This window comes from Vidua macroura, assembly GCF_024509145.1.
Source record: "Vidua macroura isolate BioBank_ID:100142 chromosome W unlocalized genomic scaffold, ASM2450914v1 whyW_random_scaffold_30, whole genome shotgun sequence".
NCBI lineage: Eukaryota > Metazoa > Chordata > Aves > Passeriformes > Viduidae > Vidua > Vidua macroura.
The window spans coordinates 5,353,798-5,376,059 of record NW_026530534.1 but is presented as its reverse complement, the minus strand read 5'-3'; positions in this window follow the sequence as shown (position 1 = coordinate 5,376,059).

The window sequence follows — 22,262 nt, the reverse complement described above, 5'->3', positions numbered from 1 at the left end:
AATGTTCCAAGAGCATCCAGGGTTGATTCAAACCTGCTGGATTGAGGGATTAATATTCCAAGAGCATCCAGGGTTGATTCAAACCTGCTGGATTGAGGGATTGATGTTCCAAGAGCATCCAGGGTTGATTCAAACCTGCTGGATTGAGGGATTAATGTTCCAAGAGCATCCAGGGTTGATTAAACCTGCTGGATTGAGGGATTAATATTCCAAGAGCATCCAGGGTTAAATCAAACCTGCTGAACTGAGGGATTAACATTCCAAGAGCACCCAGAATTAAGTTTTCTGGGTTGTTGAGAGCACCCAAGATTGAGCAAAAATTTTGCCAGTTTGAAGATAAGTCTGAGAGGATCTAGAGTTGGGAGCCACACAGCTAGATTGAGGGTGTTTATAAATAGAGGCGAATAATTTGTTCAGCCTTTCAAGAGTCAATCAGAAATTTATTGATTACAGCAAGCAATGGCAAGCAAACAGCACTGGGTGGAGCCGGGGAGTCCCCGCTCCGCAAACGGCTCACACCGTTTCCCCCTTCCCACAGTCTTTTTGTACTCTTTTTCTCTGTGTCCGTGGTATCTCTGGGTGTACTCTGCGCTTGCACCCTCTGTTGCTAGGGGGTCTTCTTCTACTCTCTGGTGGTCATTTGAGGAAGGCTCCTCTCTTCTTCCTTGGTGAAAGTCCACGGCCCTGTAATGGTCTTTTCCATATGCACCTAAGTTCTAATTACACAACCAGCTTAAGTAATGTCGCCTTCTGATGAGAAGGCGGGCGACCTGGTTTCAAGACACAGCACGGCGACCCGGCCTCCCCCGGATCACTCAGTCCACTGACATGCACAGACACCAATGTGGTGGATGGTCAAATGGCGTTTATTATCTCATCTCGTGGGGTTAAATAGTCAAGGGGGCTTTACTACGTCAAAAGGGGATGGTGGGTCTGGCTAGGGTTAGTAAGGAGTGGAAAACTACTGAGTTAGGAGGGGCTGCATGCTTCAGGGGTGATTGATTACCTATAGCAGGAAGAGGGGGAAGGGTCTTGCTTTCCGTCACATCCCGAGATTTTCCGTTCGCCTGTCCCTATCTACCACAAAGTAACCAACATACTAACTAGTTTCTGTCTGGCGGTTTTCTGTTATCTACACAAGGCTTCTCCTTTGATTTTCTGTTATCTACACAAGGCTTCTCCTTTCTGTCTTGATGAACAAAGAGTCTTTTCTAACTTATCACAAGGGGTATCCAAGAACACTGGGACTAGCCAGGGACACCTAAAAGTGTAATAGGTGTGTTGAAAAATAAGAGGTACCTTATTGTTGTGGTTGTTTTGTTGTGTGTGAGAGTAAGTAAAAAATAAAGTTAAGTGAATGTAGACGAATGAAAGTATATGTATGCATCCTGCCCTGTTAAGCAGCCTCACTGTGCTTCCCTGCTGTGACCGACAAACACAAGTTACGAACCCTCAGAACTGAAAAAGTTCAAATATTGCTTCCATTGATGACCATATTATTGTCTAAAGGAGGAGGCAAGATAGCCTCCTACAAGTACATTAGAATATAATACCTTGTTACAACTTATGTTATTTAAGTGAGACCAAAAGAAACTACCCCAGCAAACCTAGTTGTAATTCTAAAGCTAGGAAAAGTGAAGAAAGAAGTAAAATTCCTAGCTGATACTAGAGCAACATACTCGGTTCTAAATACAGCTTTGACGCCCATAAGAGATGATTATGCTATAGTTACAAGAGCGACTGGCCAAACTGAAAAGGCATTTTTCTTTAGGCCACTGAAACACAAACTGGGAAAGCAGTAGGGGATCCACAAATTTCTATATATGCCCAATTCCCCTGAGCCACTTTTGGGCAGAGATTTGCTGGGACAATTACAAGCAACTATTACATTTAAAATTGGGGAGATGACTCTGGAGGTAAATGATCAAAAGTATGTAGAAGTATTGAGTTTGATATCAACCACCAGTGAAGTCATGAGAGAAACTGAAATTGATGAAGAGATAATGAATCAGGTATTTCCTGGGGTATGAGCCTCTGATGTACCAGGGAAAGCAAAAAACGCTCCCCCTATACAGATCAGGCTAAAAGAGGGAAAGCAACCTGTCAGGGTTAAACAGTATCCCTTGAGGAGGGAGGATAGGGAAGGGATTAGCCCAGTAATTGAGAACTTCTTGCGTCTTGGATTATTAAAAGAATGTCAATCTGATTTTAATACCCCCATTCTGCCAGTTCGCAAACCTGATGGGTCATACCGGTTAGTACAGGATCTGCGAGCCGTAAACAAGTTAACTGAGGATTTGTATCCTGTGGTGGCCAATCCCTATACGTTATTAACTTGCTTAACACCCGAGCTAACTTGGTTTACCGTTTTAGATTTAAAAGATGCCTTCTTTTGCCTTCCTATCCACGAAGCCAGCCAGAAAATTTTTGCATTTGAATGGGAAAATCCTAAGAGTGGGCGAAGAACTCAACTGACATGGACCAGACTCCCACAAGGATTCAAAAACTCACCCACTTTGTTTGGAGAACAACTTGCAAAAGACTTAAAGACCTGGGAAGCCCCTCCAGAGGAAGGGAAGTTGCTACAGTACGTAGATGACATCCTGATAGCCACACGGACAAGGGAAGCATGCATGGCCTGGACGGTAAGCCTCTTGAACTTTTTGGGGCTCCAAGGGTACCGAGTATCAAAGAAAAAAGCCCAAGTAGTAAAACAGAAAGTAACTTATCTGGGTTACAAAGTCAGTGCTGGACAACGTACCTTGGGCCAAAGCCAGAAGGAGGCAATATGCCAGACCCCAAAACCTCAGACTGTAAAGGAACTACGAACTTTCCTGGGGATGACAGGGTGGTGCAGGTTATGGATCTATAACTATGGACTGTTTGTTAAGCCCTTATATGAACTGATTGCAACTGAAAGCAGGAACATCCAATGGACAAAGGAAGCTATGCAAGCTTTCAACCAGATGAAAAAAGCCCTCATGTCAGCTCCAGCCCTGGGATTGCCAGACGTGAGTAAGCCTTTCCTTTTATTCTCCCATGAGAAGCAAGGAATCGCCTTGGGAATACTAGCACAGGACCTCGGCCCATACTGGAGAGCAGTGGCTTACTTCTCTAAGCAATTGGATACAGCAGCTAAAGGGTGGCCTGGGTGCCTCAGAGCTGTTGCAGCAGTCGTACTGAACATCCAAGAGGCATGCAAATTCACCCTGGGCCAGAAAATGACTGTGCTGGTGTCTCACACAGTGTCTGCAGTGCTGGAGGTAAAAGGCGGGCATTGGCTTTCCCCACAACAGTTCCTGAGATACCAAGCTATCATAGTGGAGCAAGATGACGTAGAGATAGTAGTGACTAACATTGTCAATCCAGCCTCCTTCCTCAGTAGAAACCAAGGGGAACCAGTGGAACATGACTGCCTGGAGACCATTGAAGCCACCTACTCCAGCCACCCTGACTTGAAGGACACCCCTCTCGAGAATGCAGAAGTCTGGTTTACTGATGGAAGCAGTTATATCATCAGTGGAAAACGGCACGTCGGGTACACAATTACGACGTGCAAGGAAGTAATAGAATCTGGGCCCCTGCCAACAAATACCTCTGCGCAGAAGGCCGAGATCATTGCTCTAACTTGGGCCCTAGAATTGGCAAGAGGGAAAGAAATAAACCTATACACGGACTCAAAGTATGCATTTGGAGTAGTGCATGCTCACGGAGCCATTTGGAAAGAGAGAGGACTGCTGAACTCTCAAGGGAAAAATATTAAACATGCATCAGAAGTACTGCGACTTCTGGAAGCAGTCCAGTTGCTAGAGAAAGTAGCAATCATGCACATTAAGGCACATGAGAAGATAAACTCAGAATTGGAAGAAGGAAACGAGCTGGCGGATAGGGAAGCAAAAGAAGCAGCAAGAATTGAGGTAATAACTGAGGCAGCCCTGATTCCAGACAAGCAAATTTCCCCCGAAAGTAAGCCAAGATACAACAAACTAGAAAAAAATTGATCCATGAGCAAAAAGGAGACTATAACCAAAAAAGATAAACCACCATAGAAAGAAAATTAGTTATACCCTCCTATTTATTATAGTCCCTAATAAGAGAGGAACACCAGAAAACCCATTGGGGTATTGATGCTCTATATAAATATCTAAGTGAAAGGATCATAGCTAGACATTTACGAGCAACTATCACCCAAGTAACTCAACAATGTGACCTTTGCCTCCAGACCAACCCCAAAAATACTCCCAACCCAAAACTTGGCCAGACTAAGAAAGGTCATAAGCCAAGGCAGCAATAGCAGATTGATTTCACAGAATTACCAAGAAAAGGGGGGTATAAGTTTTTACTAGTGCTAACAGATACCTTTTCAGGATGGCCAGAAGCATTCCCCACCAGGACTTCTAAAGCTCAGGAAGTAACTAAGGTACTGGTACAAGAAATCATACCACGCTTTAGAGTCCTGGCCACAATCTCCTCAGATAGAGGACTACATTTTATTGTAAAATTAGTGCAACAAGTTAGCTAATACTTGAGCATAGACTGAGAACTTCACACCCCATATAACCCACAATGAAGTGGTCAGGTAAAGAAAATGAATAATTTGATCAAACAACAAATTGTACAATTGGGACAAGAGGCTAATTTGTCATGGCCTCAATCCCTCCCATTAGCACTACTGCAGATCCGAACCAAACCCAAAGCTAAAGAAAAGCTGAACCACTTTGAATTGCTTTATGAAAAACCATACGGGGTGCGGAAGAGAATGTCTACCCAAGACATGTCACTAACCTCCTGTATGTTAAGTCTCTTAACTTTGTGTATCCAGCACCAATCACTAGCTAATAAACACAAGTCATAACTAGTGAAATACACTATTTAGAACACTTTATGTCACCCCATTATAATTCTATTAATTTTAGTTACTGTAAGTTTAATTATGTCTATTTTAACACTCATGTAGAATTAGAGGATGTTAAAACGCATAGCCATTCTGACCTCACTCTCTAGAACTCATAGAATCTTACTGGAAGAGAACTGTCATGATGGTAGATCAGAATTTAAATCAAGACCCCTGTAGTAAAAGAATTTACTATATTTTAAGAAAAGGGGGGACTGAAACAGAGATTTTTAGAGTTAAGTTAACAAAATGAATTAAGCATTTATAATTTAGCTTGTAGAGTTATGTGTTGAATTTTAACCTTTTACTTAAGAAACCTCTGCCTGGTACAAAGGGCATAGGAAAATGCAAATTTCTGGAGCTTCTTGCATAAAGAACAATACCAGAAGAGGCAAAGAACCCAGATAAAGAAGCTCCTCTGTCTCCAAGCCTATCAAGACTGACAGACCTACTCAGATAAGCACCAAAGGACCAAAAGCGCACGCGCAGAGAGGAAAAGTTCAAAAGTTCAGCCATGAAGAAGACCACAATCTTCAGCCTCAGGACCACCGAGAGACCCCCATGCGACCACCACAGCAAACCATGCGTGCCCAGAAGGGCGTGGACTTATTTAGCATGAGAGGCGAGGACAGGCGGGGCCAGAGGTTGAATATGCATGAAAAAGTTGTGCAATGTATTACATATGGAACATCTTTGAGAATAAAGGTGTGGGTCAGACTGAAGCTCGAGGCACAAGTTTTGGAGAGCTATCTCACTTGTGCCGGGCGCTGACATACATACCCACTTCATAACTACCCCAAGTTATGGAGTCTATTTATTTATTCTGCGTATCGCTTCAATACAACAAACGCCCAGTGAGGCCAACAATAATGATGGTAACCCTATTACAATAGACCATCTATGCGGCACAGGTGACTGGCACTGTCCAGATAAACAAACTCGAGTGCTATCTAAGTCAGTTTTAGATAAGATCTGTAATGCTGCAGAAAAAACGTTTTATCAATTACCAATAACAGAGGCTAAGGGCAGCTATATTGACATTAAACAGTTTCCTTCAGAGAGTTTTTTACAGTTTGTGGATCGCTTGAGAACACAAGTCGAAAGACAGGTGCAAGACCCTATGGTACAGACAGAGCTGCTTAAAGAGATGGCTCAGAGGAATGCGAATGAGACCTGCCGCAGAATTATCCTCAGCCTTCCTTTTGACCCATCACCTAGCCTCGCTCAGATGATCGACGCGTGTACCAGAAAAGCAGAGCTGTTTGATTCCCCTGACAGAAATACAACATCTGCACAACTACAGCCTGCTGCCACGGCCGTACCAGGTCTAAGGAGGCAACCAATGTCATCAGACCAGCTGCAGCACATCATCTGCCTCCGCTGCAAGAAACCAGGACACTTCGCTAGAAACTGTCCTCAAAACCAGAACCAGAGAAAGTTCAGCAAACAAAAAAACTGAGTGCACAGCGCATGCCCGCTGCTAATACAACTACGCGCAAAGATATAAATATAGCGGGACCCACATGGGAAAATGCCTCTCTCTTAACAAATAAGGGGGAAGACAGGACTCATGTTGGGGGGGGGGCAGAAAAATAAAAATGTCAAATGTACAACTAAGAAGGTTTGGCAGCCGCTAGGCCGACCTCGCCTAGTGACTGCCAAAGGGTTTCATTTCAGATCCACTGATTGGGAAGTCATTATAGTGGACCTGTCAAACAGCTCACAGGACCTGAAGGCGTACCAAATGGAACCGGACAGTGAGTATTTTGTCATTGGAGATACAGCACACACACCTTCAGAGACTGAGGTAGCTCCCATGACTACTAAGGAAAAGATATCAAGCCTTATGCTGTTGGCACGCTGCTCGCACCCACCATTTTACCTAGAAAAGGGGCAAATTCTGGCCCAAGCCATTCCCATCCCAGTAGAAATAACAGTAGAAGGAAAATCACCAGAAGTCTACTGGGCAGAGGTGGTGGGAGAGGATAAACCCTCGATGGCATGCAACCTAGCCCATGGGTCAGAGCACCTTCATATGGAAGGGGTTCTGGGCACGGGCGCAGACATCACGGTAATACCTAAGACCATGTGGCCATCACATTGGGAGTTGCAACCTGTGGCAGGCAAACTCAGGGCATAGGAGGAACTACATTGGCAAAGATTTCAAAACATGTTGTGCAAATTGAGGGACCTGATGGGAAATTGGCAAGTGTTTGTCCATTTGTTGCAGACTATAAGGCCCCTCTGGGAGGGAGGGACACCATGTCCCAGTGGGGAGTCCGGTTGGTCATTCCTAAGACACCCCAGGATTTTTGGAAATAGCCACTGTGGCGCGCCCTGCCCACAAGTTAAAGTGGTTGGATAACACCCCAAGGTGGGTAGCACAGTGGCCTTTGAGTATCGAGAAACTCAAGTCGCTTGAGAAACTTGTGGAGGAGCAATTGGCTCAAGGACACATTCAAGAGACAGATAGCCCTTGGAATTTCCCAGTCTTTGTAATAAAGAAGCCTGGGAAGGACAAGTGGAGATTGCTCCACGACCTCTGAGAAATAAACAAAATTATAGAGGATATGGGTCCACTCCAACCAGGGATGCCTAGTCCAACAATGCTCCCTCGAGATTGGCAATTGGCTGTCCTAGATATCAAGGACTGCTTCTTCCAAATTCCATTGCACCCTGAAGATGCCGTGAGGTTCGCATTCTCAGTTCCCACCATCAATCGAGAAGCCCCAATGAAAGGCTGTCACTGGAAAGTTTTGCCCCAAGGTCTAAAATCTAGTCCTTTCATATGCCAACAGTACGTAGCCTCGCTACTGTCTCCAGTATGCGCAGAGAGAAAGGACGCCATCATCCTTCACTATATGGATGATGTGCTTGTGTGTGCCCCCAATGATTCTGTACTCCAACACACGCTTGACCTAGTGGTTAAGATTTTAACCTCTGCTGGATTTCAACTGCAGAACGACAGAGTTCAAAGGATGCCACCTTGGAAATACCTGGGTCTGGAGATCGCTGCAAGGACCATTGTCCCGCAGAAATTGGAGATCAATTGCAACCCCAGAACACTAGCGGACCTCCACTATTTATGTGGGTCTTTGAACTGAGTAAGGCCCTGGCTAGGCCTCACGAATGAGGACCTAGACCCTCTCTTCAATTTATTGAAGGGGGAGAGGGAGCTGGCCTCCCCCACAGAACTGACCCCAGAGGCAAAGACAGCAATTGAAAAGGTACAGAAGGCCTTGTCAGAGAGGCAGGCACATCGGTGTGATCCAAATGTGCCTTTCCAATTCAATGTTCTAGGAAAGCTGCCACATTTGCATGGGTTGATTTTCCAATGGATCGAGGGGCAGAAGGATCCAATCTTGATTATAGAGTGGGTTTTCCTCTCGCACCAAAGATCCAAGACCATCACTAAGCCACAAGAGCTGATAGCGAAGCTGATTCGGAAGGCCAGGGTGAGATTATGCGAATTAGCAGGGTGTGACTTTACATGTATTCACCTCCCAGTCAGGCTTTCTGAGGAGGGAAGGAACTCTCCTGAGAGACTGACCAAAAGGATGTTTGAGCATTTGCTCCAGAGCAGCGCCAGTCTCCAATTATCTCTGGACAGCTACAGGGGACACATATCAGTCCATGCCCCGTCTCACAAGTTGTTCAACGAGGAATTCCATCTTATTCCTCGAGAGAAAAGGAGTCGGAGACCACTCAATGCTCTCACAGTGTTCACGGATGCATCTGGGGCTTCCCACAAGTCAGTGATGACTTGGAGAAATCCGCAGACTCAGCACTGGGAAGCTGATGTCGAGTTTGTGGAGGGATCCCCCCAGGTGGCTGAACTGGCTGCAGTGGTAAGAGCTTTTGAGAGGTTCTCTGAGCCAATCAACTTGGTGACAGACTCTGCCTATGTGGCAGGAGTAGTGTCCAGGGCGGAGCAGGCCGTGCTCAAAGAAATAGAGAATGAACATCTCTTCAGATTGCTCTCAAGGCTGATTTATTTAATCTCTCACCGAGAGCACCCATTCTTTGTGATGCATGTGAGGTCACACACTGATTTGCCAGGTGAGATAGCAGAGGGGAATCGCCAAGCAGACTCCCTTGCTGCTCCAGTCGAAAAAGCACGTCTCCCTGACGTCTTCCAACAGGCAAAGCTGAGTCACCAGCATTACCATCAGAATGTGCCAGGTCTGATCCGACAGTTCCAGCTAACATGGAGTCAGGCTCGAGCCATTGTGGCCAACTGTCCCAATTGCCAGCTCCAGGCCGTGCCATCGATGGGCATGGGGGTAAACCCCCGGGGCCTTGGCAGCTGTGAGGCGTGGCAGACAGACATCACACACATTCAAAGTTTTGGTCGCCTTGAATGCGTTCATGTAAGCGTGGACACATTCTCAGGTGCAGTGTATGCCTCTGCTCATATAGGACAAAAGGCTGCACATGCCAAACAGCACCTAGTGCAGGCATTTTCAGTATTGGGGGTTCCAAAAACTATTAAAATGGATAATGGCCCAGCGTATGCATCCAAGGAGTTTCTGGAATTTCTCCAGCAGTGGGGAGTGGAACATAAGACTGGCATCGCCCACTCCCCCACAGGTCAAGCCGTGGTCGAGCGTGCACACCAGACGCTCAAGCAGGTATTAAAAAGACAGAGCAGTTCAGCTCCGTGGATGTCTCCGCGGGAGAAGCTCTGCAAAGCCATGTTTACCATCAATTTTCTGAACTGTTCATTTGAAAGCATGAGTCCACCAGTTGTACGTCACTTTAACAGTGGCAATCAGTTCAAATTGTCTCAGTGTCCACCGGTCTTGATTAGGGATCCAGAAACTTGGGAAACCAAGGGTCCCTATGAGCTCGTGACCTGGGGTCGTGGCTACGCATGTGTAGCTACTCCCTCAGGCCCTCAGTGGATTCCCCAGAAGTGGGTGAAACCTTTTGTCCCCAAGAATCCAGGTAAGACAGAAGGGGATGAGAAGCAGGTAGCTGATACTTCAAAGAGAAGACGCCGCCGAATGCAAGAAGGAGAATTTTCCTAAGTGTGAATTCCTTCCGGCAGAAACAGAGATTTTATCATGTTCTCAAAATGTTTGTCTTTCCCTTTTAGAGAAAACCTACCTCCCACTCAAGGCTGTGATGAACCCCATCCAAGTTGTCATACAGTTCAAGGGCTGGGGATTCACGGGGTGGTGGACATCTATTGTTAGATCAATTTTGTTACTTCTTGTTATTCTGTTACTTGTAACCTTGGTGTTCGGGATCTTGCGTCACTTGATTTTCAGAGCTATCAAGGGTCTCATACCTTCTACCTCAGAAGTCAACCACATAGAGTTGGCAAACCTGAGGAGGTCTGACTATGCCGCCAACCGTAGGTGGTGGGAAACCCATACTCAGGGTTAAATTGAGCCCAGTGAATTCCTGTAACCTTGTTAAACAAAAAAGGGGGAGGTGTTACAGTGCGCTCGGGCTATATTTTCCTCCCTTTCGGGGACCCCTGTGACTGGAATCAGATAAACAGGGTCCCTTCCTTCCTGCTCCCCTGGGGTTGGCAGAGAGCCAGAAAGCCCTCCCTGTCCAGAGCCTAGATAAGGCCATGACCCTTCCTGTTTGGGCTCTCTTTTCCCCTCCATCTCATGGATTAAACAAGCTTGGAGAACCACATTGGGAATTGGAGCCTCTTTTGTACCTGTGCCCATCTCCTGATGTGCCTTCCCTCAAGGCCCCGTATATCTGGGCTGGCCTGGTGATTCGGGGGGCTGAGAGGGTAGGCTCATCATATCTATTCTGGCCTATGTTTGGCACTTTCGAAAAGAGGACTTGTCAAGCCTTACATGATTACGTGCTTGATGAGAATGGGCTGGCTAGCGAAGAGAGGGACTATGCCAAGTTATGGGAATATGCTAGTTCGAGGCTATTCCCAGTCAAAACTTATAAAAGTACAAGGAACCAGAGCAAAACATGGGAGTCTTTAGATAACCTCCTGCCCCCGTATCAGACTCCTCCACCTCAAGCTCAGGCAAGCCAGCAAGCAAGCAAGCAACCAATCCCTTGCCTCTCCTAGACACAGGCCATGGGGGGAGGTGAGCCAGCTGATAACAAGACAAAACAAACCTTCCCTTTTCGGAGCCAGTCCTGAAGGCACAGAACATAATATCAAGCATAAACGGAACAAACGATTTGGGATACAAGCATCATAACGTCACCCTGGGTCATTCCTCTTCACCCCATGTCTGACTTCCACCAAAAACAGGGAATTTTTTCTTCACTTCTCTTTTCTTTCTATTTAAAGTTTCATTCAAGGCTGCTCCTAATGAGCTACTTTCTGACCGGGGTAGTGTGAAGAAAACAGGTCTTATCAGTCCTAGTGTGCACGACCCTTTCCATTTTTGGGTAGTTTGCTGTATGCCTTTTTTCCACAAATCCAAGATATATCATTAGGAGCTTTCCATCTAATTTTTGTACTTTCTGGCTCGTTCCAGTAACCCCTTAGTTCTTCCAGGGATTGGTAAGGATTAGCTCCAGAGCCTTTGTTCCAGCAGTCCAATTTTATCACTCCATTCACATTTCGTCCCTTTTTCACGGCTCCAGTACCCCACAGGAGGTTCTGGTTGCCAAACCCTGCTTTTGTCATGTGAGTTTACCGCTAGAGTGGATATACACGGGGTATATCCCACTACTTCAGTATACTCTTTTCCTTACCTGCTAATACAAATTGTTCCAATTACCCTCTTATCTAAGACCCATCCCTCGGGTCTCTGTATTGTTGTTGAAATTCTAGCATTATCCCATTTTAGAAGTTGCTCTGGAGCTAGACTCTTACCTTTCCAAGGCCATTTTTCAGCTGACTTGAGCCCTCCACAAATCCAGCAATTGGACAATCCCAATTCTGTCGCAATTTCCTGCATCAAGTCTGTAAATAAATTCCTGTCTGAAGCAGGCAATCCCCAATCGTTATACTGTTTCTCCAGTTGGTCATATTGCTCACTCAGGATTTTTAACCTTTCTTGTTCTGCCCTTCTTTTCCTCATCTCTGACTCCCATCTTTTTAGTTCCTGCGCTACCGGCTTCATTTTACTTTCTGGGTCTACTCCCTCTTTATTGAAAAGCAGAATATCCTATCAAATTGTAGACAACCTCTGTCATCATGATCCTCGAGCAGGTCAAGAATAACCGGCTCATTTTTGAGAGATAGCTTATTTTCATATTCCAAATTCCTTCCGACCCATTATGTTTTTCCCCCCATTACACACATTCCCAGCTGATTATTATCATAACACAGTTTGTTAGCCTGAAAATAAGCTACAAATACTGACTCCATTCTCCCTCCAATCCATACTGTGCGATTACATTTGTCACAGACAGGAATAGGTATTTGTCCAACATCCCTCTTATATATTTTATATTCTGACTGCCCATCCTTAGATGTTGCCTTTTGTAAGTAACATATTATTTTTCCATTTAATTCACATATCCCATGCTGAGTGCCATTTACGGAACAGTACCCGCTTTGCTTACCCTTGCTGCAGTCTCTTGGGGCTGGGTATGCTGGAGCCTCCGCCTCTCCTTGTCCTCCCAGGCCAGTCTGCATGCACTGTCCGCACTCATTACTGGGACTCCGCCCCTTCGTGCTGGGCGAGTTTTCCAAGTGCATACTAGTCGTGCGGCACATGGCTATACTCAGGCTCATCAGGAGTCCCCATATTTGTATTCCTCTGCCTTTGCCTACGCCCACTGGGTTGCCACCAGCGGCGAGGTAAGACATCTTCTCGGCAGCAAGAATATTCTTCCGGGGTTTCGTACCTGGACCGAGCTGCATACCTCCTCTTAAAGGTGCCCCACCTCAATAGTTTAACTGCATCTGTGCTGCAGGGTACTTTATTTAATCTCCAGCACTCAACTGTTATGATTTGAGCCTTTGAGTTTAATTTTCCTCCCACCCCGTTTTGAAACAGGTGAAACCACACCCAGGAATCTAATTCTATTATACCCAGACTAGTGGTGAGCTCTAAGACATGGTTACTCAGATACAGTTTGTCCTCTAGGCACTTATCACACAAGCCCTTCGGCCAATATCCCCTTCTACAATGCGTGACCCACACCTCGTTACAATATTCGCATTTAAAATACACAAACAGGTAACATTCACAACCAGGCTTTGTACAACTTATCTGATCCCTTTTGCTCATTAACTTGGCCGACACAAGGTTATCTTTAGGTCTCCAGGGGGAGAGGTAACTTTCCACTCAGGCGTTTCTTCCCAGTGTTTGATCCTTTTCACCTGAGACGTGTGTATCCAACCTTTTTCCACTGTTCGAATTGCTGTGTCTGTGGTCAAGAGGACAAGAAAAGGGCTTTCCCAGTGAGGGGAGAGGGGGATGTCTTTCCAGGTTTTTATAAGCACCTTGTCCCCAGGTTGTATTTTATGTATGGCAAACCCCAAAGGGGTGCTTTGCGTTATTATTCTCTGTTTTCACAGCTCCTGTAGATTTTTGCTTATAGCTACAAGATATGGTTGTATCTGTCCATCCTCTATCCTCGGATGTCCTACTGGCATTCCATGTTCATAAGGCATCCCATACAGCATTTCAAAAGGTGATAGCCCTGTCTCGGAATGAGGCATGGTCCTGATATTCAATAAAGCTAAGGGGAGACACTTTAGCCAGGACATCTTAGTTTCTAAAATTAACTTTGACAATTGAGCTTTCAGTGTCTGATTCATTCTCTCAACTTGTCCTGAGCTTTGAGGATGCCACGGGGTGTGGCATTCCCACTGGATTCCTAAGGCCTCTGCTAGCTGCTTAATGATTTTCGAGGTAAAGTGTGTCCCTTGATCCTAGTCTATGTATTTTACTAACCCATATCGGGGTACAATTTCTTCTAGTAGAAATTTTGACACTGCCTAAGCTGTATCCCTAGAGCTTGGAAAGGCCTCTACCCAGTGGATTAATTTGTCCACTATTACCAGCAAAAATCTATATCTCCCTACCTTGGGCAGATTGGTAAAATCCACCTGAATCTTTTCAAAAGGTCGGTATGCTACTGGATGGCTTCCCAATGCTACCTGTCATGCCCTAGCCCGATTGACCTTCTGACAAATCATGCATTCTCGCACCTCTTGTTTAGCCAATTCATAAATCCCCTTACACCCGAAGAACCTCAGAAATTGTTCTGCAAGGGCCTGGGCCCCCCAATGTGTCTGTTGATGTAATCTCTTCAGAATCTTTCTAGTATAATCCTTAGATAATAGCTCTCTCCCATCTGGTAATTTCCACTTACCTTCTTCTAATCTACCCCCTATTTTCTTGTACCCTTCAATTTCCTTTGGGGAAGGATGCGGGGGATATTTCCGGACCTCACCTTCCTTGACTTCCAGGGTACTTATGTTCAGTAAAGCTGCGTTCTTAGCTTCTTTGTCTGCTAAGTTATTTCCTTGTGTTTGAAACTGCCTCCCTGCTTGGTGTCCCTTCACATGGACGATCAAAATTGCCTCTGGCTCCCTGATAGCCTCTAAGATTTGTCTTATCATTTCCTCATGCACCAATCCTCATCCTCGAGTATTAAGTAGCCCTCTTTCTTCCCAAATCTTCCTGAAAGTGTGTACCACCCCAAATGCATATTTTGAGCCTGTAAAAATAGTTCCCTTTTTCCCTTTTAATCTCCGTAAGGCCCTTAATACCGCGTATAATTCAGAAGCCTGTGCTGACCATCTGGCATTCAGGGGTCCCGACTCCACTTTTTCCCTTGTCTTACCATCCACCACTGCATATCCCAACTTCCTCTTCCCATCTATCACTCTTGCTGACCCATCCACAAACCATTTTCCCCCTTCTTCTAATTCTTCTTCTTCCAAATCTGGCCTTATTTTTGTCTGTAGTTCCACCACCTCGGCACAGTCATGGGTAGGCTTTCCTGAGGCTTCCCCAAACAGGAACTGAGCTGGATTTTGTGCCATGGTTGTTCGTAATTCTAAATCATGAGAGTGGATCAATATGGCTTCATACTTCAGGAGTCTAGCGTCAGTGAGCCATTTGTTCGCTTTTTGTTGCAAAATACTCCTTACACTATGGGGAGTATAAACTACCAATGGTGCCCCAAAGGTTACCTTTTTTGGCTTCTTCTCCTAATATTGCCACTGCCACAATCGCCTGCAAGCAAGTAGGCCACTCCCTGCTCACAGGGTCTAGAAGTTTCAATACATACCCCACTGGTTTCTTTGATCCTGCCCAGTCTTGAGTTAACACTCCATGGGCAGTGTGGTTACTGACATCCACAAATAGCTGAAATGGTCTTCTTACATCAGGGAGACTGAATACTGGAGCTGTCATAAGTGTTTCTTTCAACTCCCTGAATCCCTCTTCATCCTGCTCTGTCCATTTTAGCCTATCTGTAGTAAGCTTTTCATAAAGAAACTTTACCTTCTCACTGTATCCCTCAATCCATTGCTTGCAGTAACCTAGAAGCCCCAGCAGCTGCCTGACCTCCCTTTTTGTTTACGGAGGGGGTAAGGTAATAATCCCTGCTACTCTGTCAGGATCTAATTTCTTCTTACCTTTTGTTAACCAATGTCCCAGATATTTAACCTCAGGCTCAGTAAACTGTAACTTAGATTTTGAAACCTTTAATCCCTTGTCTCCTAAGAAATTCAACAATGCTATGGTACTTGCTCTTCCATCTTCCTCTTTAGGACCAGCCACCAATAGGTCATCCACATATTGCAGTAGTTTGGTCCCTTCCACTGGCACAAATTCACTTAATAATTGTTCAAGAGCTTGACCGAATAAGTTCGGTGAATCTACAAACCCCTGAGGCAGAGACATCCACCTGAGTTGCTGTTTTCTATTTGTCTCTGGGACCTCCCATTGAAATGCAAAGTAATCTCGACTTTCTTTGGCTAATGGGCAAGTCCAGAAGGCATCTTTTAAGTCTATTATGCTATACCAGGTGTCCTCGGGAGAGATGTTATTCAGTGATGTGTAAGGATTTGAGACCATAGGAAATAGAGTTTTGGTCCTTCGGTTTACCGCTCTCAAATCTTGCACTAACCTGTAACTACCATCCATTTTCCGTACTGCTAAGATGGGAGTGTTATGCCTCAACATGCAAGGCTCCAGCGTGCCTTTTCTTATTACATCCTCAATTACAGGTTTTAATCCTTTCCTACCTTCCATAGGAATGGGGTACTGCTTAATCCTAATAGGATCCTCCGGTCTCTCAATTTCAATGTTGATCGGCTCAATTTCTAGCCTTCCAGCCTCCTCTTGAGTACGCCAGACTTTAGGATTTATCTTGCCCTCGTCTTTGGTGGTTAGTTTATATAGACTTAGCATAAGCTGGGAATCCTGCGCGATCAAGCTTATTCCCAGAGCTACCATCAAATCCCTTCCTAGTAGATTATAATCTGCTTCTTCAACTAGCAGCATATTCCCTAAGCAAAACCTATTTTCTGATTCTATCTCTACATTTTTTAGAACTGGTACCTTGAAGGGTTCCCCCTTTGCCCCGACGACCACCATAGAATCCTTACTTTTAGTGCACCCAGGTGGTAATCGCTGAACAGTACTCCGCTCAGCCCCCAAGTCGACCAGGAATGTCAGTTCTTGCTTTTGGGGTCCTATTTTTAATTTTATCAAGGGGTGTCTGGATGTTCTGGACTCCACATTAAAAAGCCCCTGACACCTCTGATTCTCCTGGAAGATCTTTTCATCTTTCATTCTCTTTTTGCATTCCCTCGTAAAGTGTCCTTTTTGTTTGCAGTAAAAGCACTCAGGGCCATTTATCTGCTTGTTTGGGTTCTTTTTCTGAGAGGGGTTCCATTTCCCCTGAGGTCGATGTACCTGTGTTGGTTTTTCAGGGTTTGGTGCCTGCTCCTGTTTCTGAGCTTCCCTCACCGTGGCCACCAGCACCTTTGCTTGCGCTTTCTGTTTTTCATCATCCCTTCTCATATAAACCCTCTGCGCTTCTCTGAGCAGTTCTTGTAAATTTTTCTCTTGCCAATTTTCTATTTTCTCTAGCTTTCTCCGTATGTCCTCCCATGATTTCGCAGTGAATTGGGTTTTTAATAAAATTCCCCCCACGGGGGAGTTGGGATCCGTCCCTGAATACATTTGGAGGCTTTTTCTCAGCCTCTCTAACCATTCGGTGCGCGTTTCATCCTTCCCCTGGCATTCCCCTAGTGCCTTACTAATATTCTGCCCCTTTGGTACTGCCCCTCGGATACCTTGTATTACCATGTTTCTCAATTCTATCATCTTATGTCTGCCTTCCTCTGTCTGTGTGTTCTACGATGGTCTCTGATTGGGCCACTTCTGGTTGCCCCTCACTCCCTGAGGGTTCCTATGCTCCCAATCCCGTATCGTGGCTTGTCTTATGTCCCGTTCCTCGGTGTTGAACAACGACTTCAGTATAGCACTAATATCGTCGTATGAATATATACTATTTCCCAATAACTCATCCAGCCTCTCTGAGACCCCCAATGGATCGTCCATCAGTTTTCCCATTTCCTTCTTGAAGGCTCTTGCGTCCCCAGTAGTAATCAGCACGTTTACGTACCCAATGATCCCAAAGGCAGTTGGTACCTCCCTTAGTGGGAAGAGGTTATACCTATCTTCCTTATCCTCATTATCATCATTATTTACCTTCCGTGTTTTGTGCCGTGTTCTGCTGGCTGGGGGAGAACCGGTCTCCAGGGTGGGAAGTGTGTGCCTTGTGTTCTCTGCCTGCTGCAGTGGAGGTGGGGGCTGGGAATGATCCTGTGGGCGCTGCACAGCAGAAACCTGCCCTTGTAAGAGCGGGGCTTCCAAAGGCTGTATGGAAAATGGCGGTGCCAGTGCCTGTACGGATTGGGGAAGGGGATCCATGGGTGTGGGCAAAGAAGCCTGAGCTTGAGGTGGAGGAGTCTGATACGGGGGCAGGAGGTTATCTAAAGGCTCCCATTTTTTGCCCTGGTTCCTTGTACTTTTATAAGTTTTGACTGGGAATAGCCTCGAACTAGCATATTCTCATAACTTGGCATAGTCCCTCTCTTCGCTAGCCAGCCCATTCTCATCATGCACGTAATCATGTAAGGCTTGACAAGTCCACTTTTCGAAAGTGCCAAACATAGGCCAGAATAGATATTTTTTAATTTCTCTGTTTCCCCATATTTCTACACAATAATGAATCATTTTCTCCTTAGATCTCCTCTGTCTTTCAGGGCAATCTTCCCAATGCTCTAACATCCATCCCCATGGGCTGTCTCTTTGGATTTTGGGTAAACAGTTGCTTTGTGCTTTTAGAGGTTTACCCTGGGTTTTTCCCTGAATCTTACTCTTCCTCTGTCCCATTTCCTAGAATCCTCTTACCGTAACTCTGCGCTGAGTCTCAAAAGAAATCCTCAAGAAAAAATTTTAACCGGTACCATGTTTATGACTGTCCCAGGGTGACGTTATGATGCTTATATCCCCAATCATGTGTTCTGTTTATGCTTGATGCTATGTTTTGTGCCTTCAGGACTGGCTCTGGCAAAGTGAAGGTTTGTTTTGTCTTGTTATCAGCTGCCTCACCTCCCCCCACGGTCGGTGTCTCGGAGAGAGGCTAGGGCTTGCTTGGTTGCTTTGCTTTTGCTTTGCTCTCACTCCTGCTTTTTGCTTTTGCCCTTGCTTTTGCTTATTAGTTAGTTTAGCTAGGCAGTCCAATTTTTTTCCCTGGACTGTTTTCTTTCCCTTTCCTGAATACCATTCAAACCTGCTCCAAACTGGGACCTGGGAAACACCAAGAAACACCGAGAGCCTGCATTTTGTGACCTGCAGCAGCCATCCCCAGCGCCGGAGACCGATGACTGGGCGACCACTCCCAGGAGAGACTTTCTGAATTTGTCATCTCTTCAGAGTGGTGGAAGAGTTTTTGTCATCTGGTGTTGTTCATTTTTTGTGCTGGGGAGTGCTTTGCCTGTTAAATAAACAGGTTTTTCCCACTAGTCTCTGAGGAAATTCTTCCCGAACCAGGTGGGGGGAGGGGCCTTGGGGGTTTGCTTTCTGGGGGCTCCTTCTGGAGATTTTCTCCCAAATTTGCCCGAAACCAGGACAAATATATTGGTGCCCAACGTGTGGCTCGAGAGAGTGGAAAAAACCCTGTTCTAATCATATTTTGGTTCCAATTACTCTGTGTTGGTATAGAGCAGTTACTGGCTATGTTGTTTGAATTCATAATGTCTCTTGGGGTGGAGGCCTGCATGTGTTTCTAGTCCCTAGGGTTTTTTGAGGTCTTAATACCTCTATGGTCCCTAGGTTTATTTTCTTATACAGAAATAGCTCTGGTATTGTCCCTAATACGTAGTTTTTGCAGCAGAGGGGCACTGACCAGAATATCCATCGGGCTGGGCTTGGATGTAATGGCTTGCAGGAGGTTTATAAAGGTGCTGGAGTCTGTTCCAGGAATGTATGGTTCATGGTTATGGTTGTGCACCCAGTTTGTTAGAGGAGAAGCAGGGGATGAGGCTTTTCAGCCTTTGCTTTCCTTCTTCTCCTCTGAATCTGTTACATCCCTATTGGAGAATGTTCAGTTTCCCCTGAATGTTAAAGAGACCATCTTTTTGGTATTTAATCTGGTAAGCTTTCTCTATACAGTCTGCAGTTTCTCTAGAATGAGGGCTGAGATTTCTAGAGGGGCTGATGAGACCCCTGACCCAGGAGTAGACCCAGGCATGAGAAATCCTGAGTGGTGTGGGAAATGGGAGGATATGGGCCAAATCCTAAAGGAATTTTCTGACCCTATATCCTGGGACTTTCCATGTGAACAAATTCAGAACCCAGCTGAGGTGGCAAAGTACCTGAAAGAGAAGTGCCAGGATAACCCTAAGGAGAAAAAGATCATTGCAGTGAGCTGGGCCCTGGCATATGCTTATCACACCCTGCTAGATACTGTAGGGCAGCAGACAGAGGAAGGGGGGCAGGGAGATAAATCAGCAGCTATCCCAGTCACTCAGGCTGCAGCCAATACCCCAGGCTCGAAGCCAGCAGCTAAACCAGACTGTAAGCCTCAACCAATGGCTGTTGCTACTAGCACGAGAAGTGGAAAGTGCACAGACAAGACCGATCGACCAGTGGATGACAATGATGAGTATGATGCAGGAGAAGGACCCTCAATGCCTCCTGACATAAAATCAGGAGCCAAAGCAACTGGTACAAGATCAGAGGCCAATATTGAGTCCTTTTCCCTAAAGGACCTCCGTGGCCTAAGAAAGGATTACACTCGACGACCTGATGAGTCTATAATTAGTTGGTTAGTCCGTCTTTGGGATGCTGCAGGCGAGGCTACAATTCTGGATGGCACTGAAGCGAGGCATTTGGGATCCCTGTCACATGATCCTGTCATCGACCAAGGAATGATGAGGGGGGCTAACCCTCACAGCCTCTGGGCACGGATCCTGGAAAGTGTAGCACAAAGATACCTGTGTGCAGATGATCTTTATATGCAGCAGACCCAGTGGAAGACTATAGAACAAGGGATCCAATGCCTGAGAGAAATGGCAGTGGCAGAGATTATCTTCTCAGATGACATAACAACTAGGAATCCAGACTTGGTACCATGTACATCTGTGATATGGTGAAAACTTGTACGACTTGGGCCACATGAATACGCTTCTGCTTTAGCAATAATGAAGCAGGATGAGACCGTGACGCCGTTGAGCATGACGGGAACAGAGAACTCCAGATTAGAAGGCAAAGAGAATGAACTGATTTATTTCAAATGTACCACTCTATATATAGAGAACATTGAGAAGACTAATTTCTTTGGTCTTAGAGTAAAAACATCTCACACCATTGGTGTGCAGTGAATGACGCACAGTGGCAGAACATATCTATAAACAATGTGAACAACAAGATAGATTAGAGAAATATTTACATTCTTTCCCAACTGCTTCCCAGGCTCTCACCTGGTTAGAAAACCCTTTTCTCTTTCTCTCTGACTGAGCTGAGAATAGCCACAAGACCGTGCTCGATATGGCGAAGAATCTCCAAGCATATGCAGATGCTGTACATGGCCTAACACATGCCAGAATCGCAGCAATGGAAACACGTCTGCAGAAATTAGAAGACAAGATAGAGGAGAATCACCAGAAACTCAGGGAGGAGATTAAAGAGGACCTTCTCCAAATCTCGGCAGTACAAATTAGAGGCCCTGGTATCCAACGCAGACATTCCCCAGATGGGGAGAGAAGGTACACCCCACGAGCTGAGCTGTGGTTCTTCCTGCGTGATTGCGGAGAAAACATGAGGAGATGGGACGGAAAATCTACTGCTGCTCTGGCACAACGGGTGCGTGAATTGAAGGAAGACAAGACTCAGAGAGGAAGTTCCACCAAAAGGAAAGCAGCCCCAGTTGCCCATAACCAAACTGCCAGGTATGATGATGATGATGACATGTCCGATCCCCTTGAAGGAACCTCTAAGACATATGCCCAAGGAAAGAAGGATAAACAGGCTTAGAGGGGCCCTGCCTCTAGCCAGGTAGAGGCGAGGGAAAACCGTGTTTTCTGGACTGTGTGGATTCGTTGGCCTGGCACATCAGAACCACAAAAATATAAGGCTTTGGTCGATACTGGTGCGCAATGCACATTAGTCCCATCGAGACGGGTGGGGGCAGAATCTGTCTTCATTGCTGGCGTGACAGGGGGATCACAGGACTTTACCTTGGTGGAAGCTGATATAAGTCTGACTGGAAATGAGTAGAAGAAACACCCTATTGTGACTGGCCCAGAGGCCCCATGCATTTTGGGCATAGATTACCTCCGAAGGGGGTATTTTAAAGACCCAAAAGGACTCAGGTGGGCATTTGGGATAGCAGCTGCAGTGTCAGAGGACATCCAGCAACTGAACACCTTGTCTGGACTGTCTGAGAATCCAACTACAGTAGGACTTCTGAAGGGAGAAGAGCAACGGGTACCAATTGCCACTTCAACAGTGCATCGCCGACAGAACAGAACAACTCGAGATGCTGTGATTCCCATCCATAAGATGATCTGAGAGCTGGAGAGCCAAGGGGTGGTCAGCAAAACCCACTCACCCTTCAACAGCCCCATTTGGCCTGTGCGTAAATCTGAAGGAGAATGGAGATTGACAGTGGACTACCGTGCATTGAATGAAGTGACTCCACCACAGAGTGCTGCTGTGCCAGACATGTTAGAGATCCAGTATGAGCTTGAGTCCAAGGCAGCAAAGTGGTATGCCACTATCGATATTGCCAATGCATTTTTCTCCATTCCTCTGGCAGCAGAATGCAGGCCTCAGTTTGCCTTCACATGGAGGGGAGTGCAGTATACCTGGAACTGACTGCCCCAGGGGTGGAAGCACAGTCCTACCATCTGCCATGGACTGATCCAGACTGCACTAGAAAAGGG